The following is a 9,167-nucleotide window of genomic DNA, read 5'->3' as shown; positions in this document are numbered from 1 at the left end:
AGATGGCATGAGAAAGTTTTGTGGGAGCCAGTGTGAAAATTGGACGATGGGCATGGCACTGCCCACTTTTGGTGAAATCCCATATCTCGGCACCCAACCAACCGATTTCGTACAAAGGTATTCTTCTTACAGTCTTATGTCACACTGTGAAAATGGATGAAATCGGACAACAACTACGCCTACCTCCCACATAGCACAATTGTAAATTCCAATTGATTTTCAGTTTCCAGTACACAAATCAAGAAGAAATTAATATAACGGGATCAAACTTTGCACGAATAAAGTCTTTAATATAACTCTGTTTTTGTGATCAAAAACTGTTTAAATCCAATGAAAACAGTTCAACCAACGCTACCTATAGTTGATTTTTGATAGAAAATGTCGGTCAATATGTGATACATATAACTGAAATTAAGAGATAATCCTTCTCTTATAATGGTTTGTCTGTGTATCAAAAATGGGTTGAATCGGACCAATACTTCCTTTAGCCCCCATATACATAATACAAAAACTTTCGAACTTCCGGGTGGCTTTTACACCATACTATATATCGGCCGCTGTGTGGGTTATCCCAATAAAATAAGAGAGTGTGTTTTATTCATAATAGTGTATCTTTGTATCATCCTTTAAAATAGTAAGGTATACAAAAAATGCTATTTTCGATACGGCACCAAACAAGATTCAACAAAATTTTTTAATCGTTTTAAAACAAGCTGTTCAAATATATAAAGTCTTACTTACCTTTTATGACCTCCAACAGAAACTCATTATTATTTTAAAATATAGTGTTATGTAACACTTTTTTCTAGTAATGATTTCTCAGTACACAAATATATACATATTTTATATATAAACAGAACATATTTATATGCAAGCAAACGCGCATTTACGGCATATCTTTAATTAAAATAAATTGGAGAAGCTATTGTATTAACTATAAACTTGCAAGCATTCTTAACCTAATATTTTTTACTTGCATTCTCTGCATATTTCTTTTGTTCCATCAATATTGAAAGCTTTGCCATACTATTTCAACAAACAGTTCATGGAGTGTTCTGGAAGAAAATTCAAGGATTTAGAATATTTTTTTCTCAAATCCATTCTAAGTTGTTACGCACCTGTTTTCCATTTGAGTTCCTTTTAAAACTTACCATTTCAAACGGGCTACATGTTTTCAACTCCTTTGTATTTACGTTATAACTATGTGATGACCGAATTCAGCACAATATGACAGTGTATCTTCAAATCATATGTTGGCCACTTAACGGGAACAAAATATTTCTCCACGTAGTAATATCAATGCACCATAGATTTTCTCTTGTTTTGTTACCACTACTTATACTTTATATTTTCAAAGGCACCTCTAGTTTATCTTCTCATATACATACTTCCAGAGATACATTAGCTGAAGTTGTCAAAATTTCAGTTCCTGCTTCTGTAAAGCGGAATAGTTCCGCTTTTACTTTATATCAAGTAATGAGTCGATGTGCGCAGACGTTCCTGTGACCTAAACAACATGTATAATCCTTGAAGTAGGCATGTCCAGCAAACTGCATAAGAATATGAATTATGATTGTAAGAGAAAGCGCTTGAAGAATCCATTGAATGTGAAACCAGTTGGTCAGCTGGCATTTTGCCGCAGAGTATATTAGACGTCATTTCGGGTTTACAAGGGCTAAAATCAAGAAAATAGTTTGTTTTTCAAAGGATATACAAGTAATAATAAGTTCAATATACTATATATTCATGTGGACAAAAAATATTAAGACTTTTAGTTTAAATTTCGCGCGAAAACCTAATCCTCGAATAATTTTTTTTCTACGTCGGTATGATTGTCAATGACAACTGTGCCTAAAGTCGCATCAAAATAATATTTAGTGTTTAGTATACGCTTGCCCTTCTGAAGTAAATTCTGCGATTTTTACGATAAGTAAAATTATTCAACAAAGAAGTTCCGTTAAATTTTGTGAGCGGAATCAAATTTGATTGCTACAAATTATTCAAAGACCCAAGAGCCAGGTTGATTCCAGGACTGCCATGAACATAAACTGATGATAAACATGTCAATAAATGCCATGAACAAATCAAGGTTATGTTGCTAGTTTTCTTCGATTGTCGAAGTGTAATGCACACCGAATTCCTTCCGACAAACTGTGTTCACGTGGAGTTATTCGTAAAAAGAAGGCGAAACAAGAAAAAACGTTAACTTCGGTTGCACCGAAGCTAAATACCCTTCACAGGTGCATTTCTGTTAGTAACTATGTGTTCAGTTTGTATGGAAGCTATATGCTATAGTAATCCGTTCTAAACAAGTTTTTTAGAGATTACATTGTTGCCTTAGAAAATAACATATATCAAGTTTCGTGAATATATCTTGTCAAATGTGAAAGTTGTCCATACAAGAACTTGATTCCGATCGTTCAGTTTGTATGGCAGCTATATGCTTTAGTTAACCGATCTGAACAATTTCCTCGGAGATTACATTGTTGCCTTAGAAAATAATCTGTACCAAATTTCGTGAATATATTTTGACAAATGTGAAAGTTTTCCCTACAAGAACTTGATTCCGATCGTTCAGTTTGTATGGCAGCTATATGTTATAGTGGCCCGATATCGGCCGTTCCGACAAATGAGCAGCTTCTTGAAGAGAAAATGACGTTTGCAAAATTTCAAAACGATATCTTAAAAACTGAGAGACTAGTTCGTATATATACAGACAGACGGACAGACAGACGGACATGGCTAAATCGACTCAGCTCAACATACTGATCATTTATATATATACTTTATATGGTCTCCGACGATTCCTTCTGGGTGTTACAAACTTCGTGACAAACTTAATATACCCTGTTCAGGGTATAATTATGGGCCGATAACTCTTGGTTTTTGCACCACCATAATGCACCAACGCATACTGCATTGATTCTTCTTGAGTTTTCCCCCAAATTTCCACAAGTATCGTGCTACAACCGTATTCGCCTGATTTAGCTCCTTGTGAAGGCATTAAACGTGAATCGGTACGCGCATTGAAGGCTATTTCGGAAATTGACTTACATTATGACAAGTGTATTGGTGCCAAGGGGGATTACTTTGTGGGGGAAAACTTATTTTTTGAAGAATAAATTAACAACAAAATCTTACTATTTCGTGCTCATATATACAATACATCTACTCTTAAATATAAGGATCAAGATTTTGAAATATATACGCATTTCTTAAAGACAAAAAGGCTGTTCTTTAGAATGAATATGCCACCAATTCTCAATATAGTGAGAAAACTTAAATAAATGCCAATACCCAATTGAGAACGAAAGTGGCTGATTGCTAACGGCTGGCGGTCGGTGTTCAAGTGCAACTAAACGTCACAATAGTTCATTGGTTGCCGCAATGCACACAAAGCGACGCTACGCTGCAATAAGCGACGAGGAATTGTCAGCGAATTGCAATCTAATCCGGCCAGCAGAGAAACAAAAATGTGTAGCAAATAAAATCAAAAAAGAATTGTACCCCGAATTCTCAACCATGAATAAGTGTTTAAATTGGAATGCAAACAAATATATACATACATATATACTTGTATATTTATATGTAGCTTTATGGCAGTATGTTGCATTGTTTTTCTTTTGCTCGGAATGTAGCGTGTGAATCCGTAACCCCAGCGCTATACGTCGATTAATCCGGCTACACCACCTCATTTCAGCCGGCAGCTGGAAATCTAATCACCAAATATGGGCAATGAAAAGGCAAAAAATGATGGTAAAGTAAATAAATGTGTTGCAGAAAGGCTATTGCTCGTTTTTAAGTGAAAAGAGCTTCACAACGCCAATATGCACTAGGCAAGTGTCCTGCGAAATATAAAAATAAATGGAACCAAAATTTTTGTATTACAAAAAAATCGATGTTTAGAAATCTTGTTTGGGCAATAAATTTTCATTAACATATTCCAATAGCCCAATAAACAGTGTATTGTATATAGATATAATATATCCAACATATTAAAGAGCAAATAGTTTCAGGCAAATATGTGTGTGCATAAGCTATAAGTAAAAATCGCTTGAACTATATGTGATATTCTACATGCCTAACAGTAGTTTTTTGCTTGGTTCGTGATCTTTGGTTCAAGTCTCCACTGATCTTTTATTATTGTTAGGTGAAACAAAAGTGGAACAGAATAAACCTTGCAATATTCAACCTGCATTACCGCAAACCACGACGAAATGAGGTTATTGGAGGAAGAGCAAGTCCCTGTGTAACATTTAATACTCTTGCTACTAGAAGAAAAAGCTTCAAATCAAACCTTTTATTATACTCTGAAGTACATTTTTCCAAAAAGAAGCATACAATCAGAAAATATCAGAGAACCTATCAGCTATGCCGTCTTTTTGTCTGACGATGTATTGTCCTTTAGCTCTTGAGATATCGATCTGAAATTTTGTACCCGTATTTTTCTCCGCTAGAAACAGCATATTTGTCCGAACTGCCACTATCGAACCATACGAACTGATCGGGTTGAAAAATTATCTTAACGAAATTCATCGAAGATTTTAATGCTGAAATTATACAGGACGTATTTACTACTGACGCTGTCCTTTATTTAATAAATTTACCCAACGTCGCATTCTACACTGACCACTGCAAGCTGAAGAAGCACTTATACAATATGGGCCTAGCTTCGTGAACAAATTGCCGGTTATGCGGCAAGGAGCCTGATACTCTAGAACAAGAAGTCTGCAGATGCAGGATAAAGCCCCTTGGATCCATGTTTCCAAATAGAGATCACATCGCCTTACTTACAGTATATTGGACTTTATCAATAAGCTGGGGCTATGTGAGTCTTTGTGATGACTGAATAATTGAACTTAAATAGTACAAAAGGCTTACTACTGTATGCAAACTGGATCAGTGTCAGATAGAACAAGAAGAATTAAAAATTTACAGAGCCATATTTCTATTACAAATGTATGAAACCAATGCTACACATGAAATAAATTTCCAAAAAAAAATATGCTCTTTCTGTGTGGACAAGGAAATCAAAACAAAGAAATTGTTTCAAAATATGATATTCTTGATTTATTAAAATATACATATGTATATCCTTCTTTATAACACAGTAATTTAAGTAAATTCCGAAATTCAATGTCGATGAGAACTTTAGTAAAATGTAAAAATAATACAAAGCCAGCTAGCTAAAGAAAAGAGTTGCGAAGAAAAGAATAAACTAGCAGGCTTAGAAATTGAAAATAAATAGTGGAAAATGCATGTTTCTACCTAACAGTCTTTTAATATAAGTATATTGGTAAATTTTGTCTATGTATGCTAGCTTGCATTGACAGTTGGATTTTCTGACGTCTTACTGCTAAGCCAGCTAACAGCCAGGACTTCCTTTTCTTCTGAACAGGCATTTGGGTCTGAAGACAGTTTTAAAAACAATGTTAACTTCGGGTGCTACCGAAGCTAACGGGTGATTCAAGTAGAGGTACTTTATTACAAAAATTCACCTTTTGTAAAGAATGTGTTTCACTTCACTCAACTTACGGTCAACATAATCGGCTTACTGAGCAATGCTCAGTGAGCATACTATTCGCAACACCATCATCCATTTTGAGACCCCGCATTCATTATTATATAATATTCGAACGATTAAACCACGTCCAGCACGCAGTGAAGAATTCTTTTGTAGTCTGATAACAGGAAATAGTTTTTGCGGACTGGATCAGTCAACTCGGATGACTGTCGATCAGACTTCGGAGTGAAATGATGGAGCCATGATTCACCCACCAACTCATTCTTGTTTTTGGTCAAAAGTGAGCTCGTACGGGAACCACTTTGCGCAGAGCAGAGATATCTTTAGAGTACCTGCTATATCGTACAACTTAACTTTACGATCATCCAAAATTATATTGTGAACTTTTTTGATGGTTTCGTTTGTAATAACCTCTTTTGGGCATCCACTGCGTTCACCGTCTTCGGTGCTCATTTCACCACGTCTAAACTTAGCATATCAATCCTTCAAGGTTAATTTTCCTGGCACACTGTTCGGAAACTCGTCGTGAAGCCAAGTTTTTCCTTCAACTATAAATTTATCCCTTCAGAAATAAATATCTTGTGAACACGCGAAATTTCTTTTTAACGATTTTTTTTTCTCAATAACAAAAGTTGCTTCATTCAAAACAGTATAATTCACAAACTAAAGATCCGACGGGTGACAAATGAATACAGACGCCATCAATGTGTCGGACAGACTTTTCAATTGGCCTGTTATTCTTGAACACCTATGTCTGTCACAGCTTCTGCGGCGTTTTCTTCTTCTGGGTATTTCAAACTTCGTAGTAAACTTTACAAACCGTGCTCAGGGTTCAAAAAGAAAATTGCTATATACCTTTCACTTACGCAAACGGAGCAAGCTGCCTCTTGCCTTATAAAATTTATAATCCACACTTATTCATGTGCGACACATAACTTTATGCGTATCTTGCTGGTCTGTCTGATTCTCAAAGCGCCGGCTGCAATTGCCCGCATGCAAAAGCATTTCCTGTTTTTTTTTCTTTCTCCATTGCAGTGTGAGCGATATTGACAGGCACAATTGTATCTGACATCTTCTGCTAGAGGGTTTATAGCGTCGAGGGTGGCATGAAAGAAAAGGAGCAGTCACCCGACAGCCGAGAGTAAGTGCTGACATCTCAAGTGACATAATTGTTTGTCATATTGCCATAGTGGAAAGTGTGGCGTTGCTGTTGAATGCAAATTGTCTGCACAAACATTGAAATTAAAGATATCGCTGGAAATATGCTTAAAATAAATGCAAAATATATTTATGTTGCTTGTGTGTTTTTTTTACAGTAGTTTGGGAAATACATAAAATCGAAAGGAACAAGCGGCTGTTGTCTTCTTATACGAATAGAAATATAAACCAAGCATCGCCAAGTTTTAATGCAAATGGATTAAAATATCTTTTAGGAATAATTTTAAAAATTTGAGATCAACTGATCTGAAAGAGATGGTATTGTGGATAGACTATTTTTAGTCTACGGTGTAGACTAATACGTAGTAGTTGGATAGTAAAGACATTTTCATGGATCTTCAAAAAACAGAATCGCTGACTACTTTCCTCAAGTGATTTTAGTTACAAGTAAGTCTCTATGGACAGCTCTGTTTCTCACATAGCAAGGCAAACTCACTATTGTGCGAAAAATTGTTTTCTGAATAGCCTAAATTACTGATTTTAAGAACCAATACAGTTGCTTAAACTGTTTGCCAGTAAGGCTTCCCTTTATTTGCAAGTGTACTGGTCGATCGTGGCCTGAGAAATTCTGAATTTCTGGACAGTAGGGTTGTCGCTGGGTACCAAGAGTGATAATACTCTGCTTAAACTGATATTATACTATGGACTTTGAATGAGATTCCTTGTATTGAAAAGACATTTGAAGTTCAAGCGACAAATGTTATTGAGTTTGATGGGTGGTCAACTGGTAGTAGCAAAAGCTACACGATCTGATCGCAGACTTAAATCTGGTACCATGGGGAGCAGTTAGCCCTTGGAGTTTATAGTTGACACTTTGGGGGCTGTGGTTTAAAATTCAGTTCAGTGTGGAGTCGCAGTGCGACGGGTGCCGAACCCACAGTACAGCAGAGATTTTTGGTCGGCCTCAAACCATACCAAGGTGGAGAAAGATTCCCTTCCATCTCACTAATTGGCGCTGATCAACACAATGGTTTTATTTATTTTCTTTTAAGCATCGTGGGGTAAGGCCGTCGTCGCCAGGTACTCAAATAAAAACACAACGGCTTTGCACTATAAAGTCTTGTAATGTGAAAATGGTACTTCCGAATGGATTGGTTTGTCGCTATCAGAGGCAAAAAACTGCGCAATTAACAGTAAACTAACCGGCCCGCTATTAAATCCAAACATTTTCTTTGTAGTTATTTTTTCTTTCCTTTATAATTTTCCAGTAAATATTCATATTGACTTAGCCCACGAGGAATACCGATCAATATTATGGAATTAGATTACGTTTCCTGTTGGAGTTTTAAATAAGTATTATAAAAAAATAACAATAAAATATAAAATTTTCTGAGATCTATTCATATAAAACTGTGTTCTTAAAAACAAAAATACCGAGTATAGAATCATATCTCTCGCTTATGTACTAACATTTATTATGCTCTCTCCCTGTGCCGTGGTCTTGTGAATTCCATAAGATCGATGTGACACCAATATAAACATTGTTCAATGATGATGATGATGATATATCTGCAATATTCGATTTTGTGCGGTGAATTTTTTACTGAAACGTTGATCTATTTTGTCGACGCGAGCACCCATTACAGTTGTCGTTGTCATATAAAAAGAAATTAAATAGATATAAGTATGTAATAAAATGGATGAGTATATTGATATATATACTAAGTAGTGCCTACTACGTAAACCTCATTTTTCCCATACTAGAATACACACCAATAAAAACAAGAAGCATTGCTATGGTATAATGACATAAATGGGACAAGTGAATATATCAAGTTACTGAGGGACTTGCTTAGGTAAGTTAAGGTCAGCCGGAGTGAAATAATTGTTCTTACAGGAAGCGTAAAGACTTGTGGTGCTATAGGCATATCTGTAACTATATTGCTTGTTGTGAAGAGGAGAACATGCGAGGATCAGAACTTAAATGTAGCAAATAATTGTGTTTGCACATTTATTTGAATTAATTTTTATTTTTCGGTCTATTCCACATTTACACACTTTTGTTGTTGTATTTCGTAACCACTACTGGCACGGTATTTAGAGCCACCGTAGGTGCTAATGTGGTTACTGTCGTTGTTTGCGGAATATCTGCAATTGAAAACAAGTAAGGAAGAGCTAAGTTCGGGTGTCACCGAACATTTTATACTCTCGCATGATAAAGTGATAATCGAGATTTCATTTACATATTTTTCAAATACCGTATTTTTGTAAAGTTTTATTCCGCTGTCATCATTGGTTCCTAATGTATATACTCGTATTACACAGAAAAGGCATCAGATGGAATTCAAAATAGCGTTATATTGGAAGAAGGCGTGTTTGTGAACCGATTTCACCCATATTTCGTACATGTCATCAGGGTGTCAAGAAAATATTATATACCGAATTTCATTGAAATCGGTTTAGTAGTTCCTGAGATATGGTTTTT

At 35.6% G+C, this 9,167-nt stretch overlaps 1 long non-coding RNA gene across 1 annotated transcript; it reads right to left on the bottom strand.

The window, feature by feature from the left end:
* Positions 1 to 806: 806 nt before the first annotated feature.
* LOC120768938 lies at positions 807 to 8,296 on the bottom strand. Its single transcript, XR_005704804.1, has 3 exons — positions 8,153 to 8,296; positions 1,119 to 1,675; positions 807 to 1,055 (listed from the first exon to the last, which is right to left on the bottom strand). It is a non-coding gene; the product is annotated as an uncharacterized LOC120768938 (long non-coding RNA).
* Positions 8,297 to 9,167: the final 871 nt, after the last annotated feature.

This window comes from Bactrocera tryoni, chromosome 2, assembly GCF_016617805.1.
Source record: "Bactrocera tryoni isolate S06 chromosome 2, CSIRO_BtryS06_freeze2, whole genome shotgun sequence".
In the NCBI taxonomy this organism is placed as follows: domain Eukaryota; kingdom Metazoa; phylum Arthropoda; class Insecta; order Diptera; family Tephritidae; genus Bactrocera; species Bactrocera tryoni.
The sequence above is the reverse complement of the archived record's forward strand: the minus strand, read 5'-3'. Positions and strand labels throughout refer to the sequence as shown.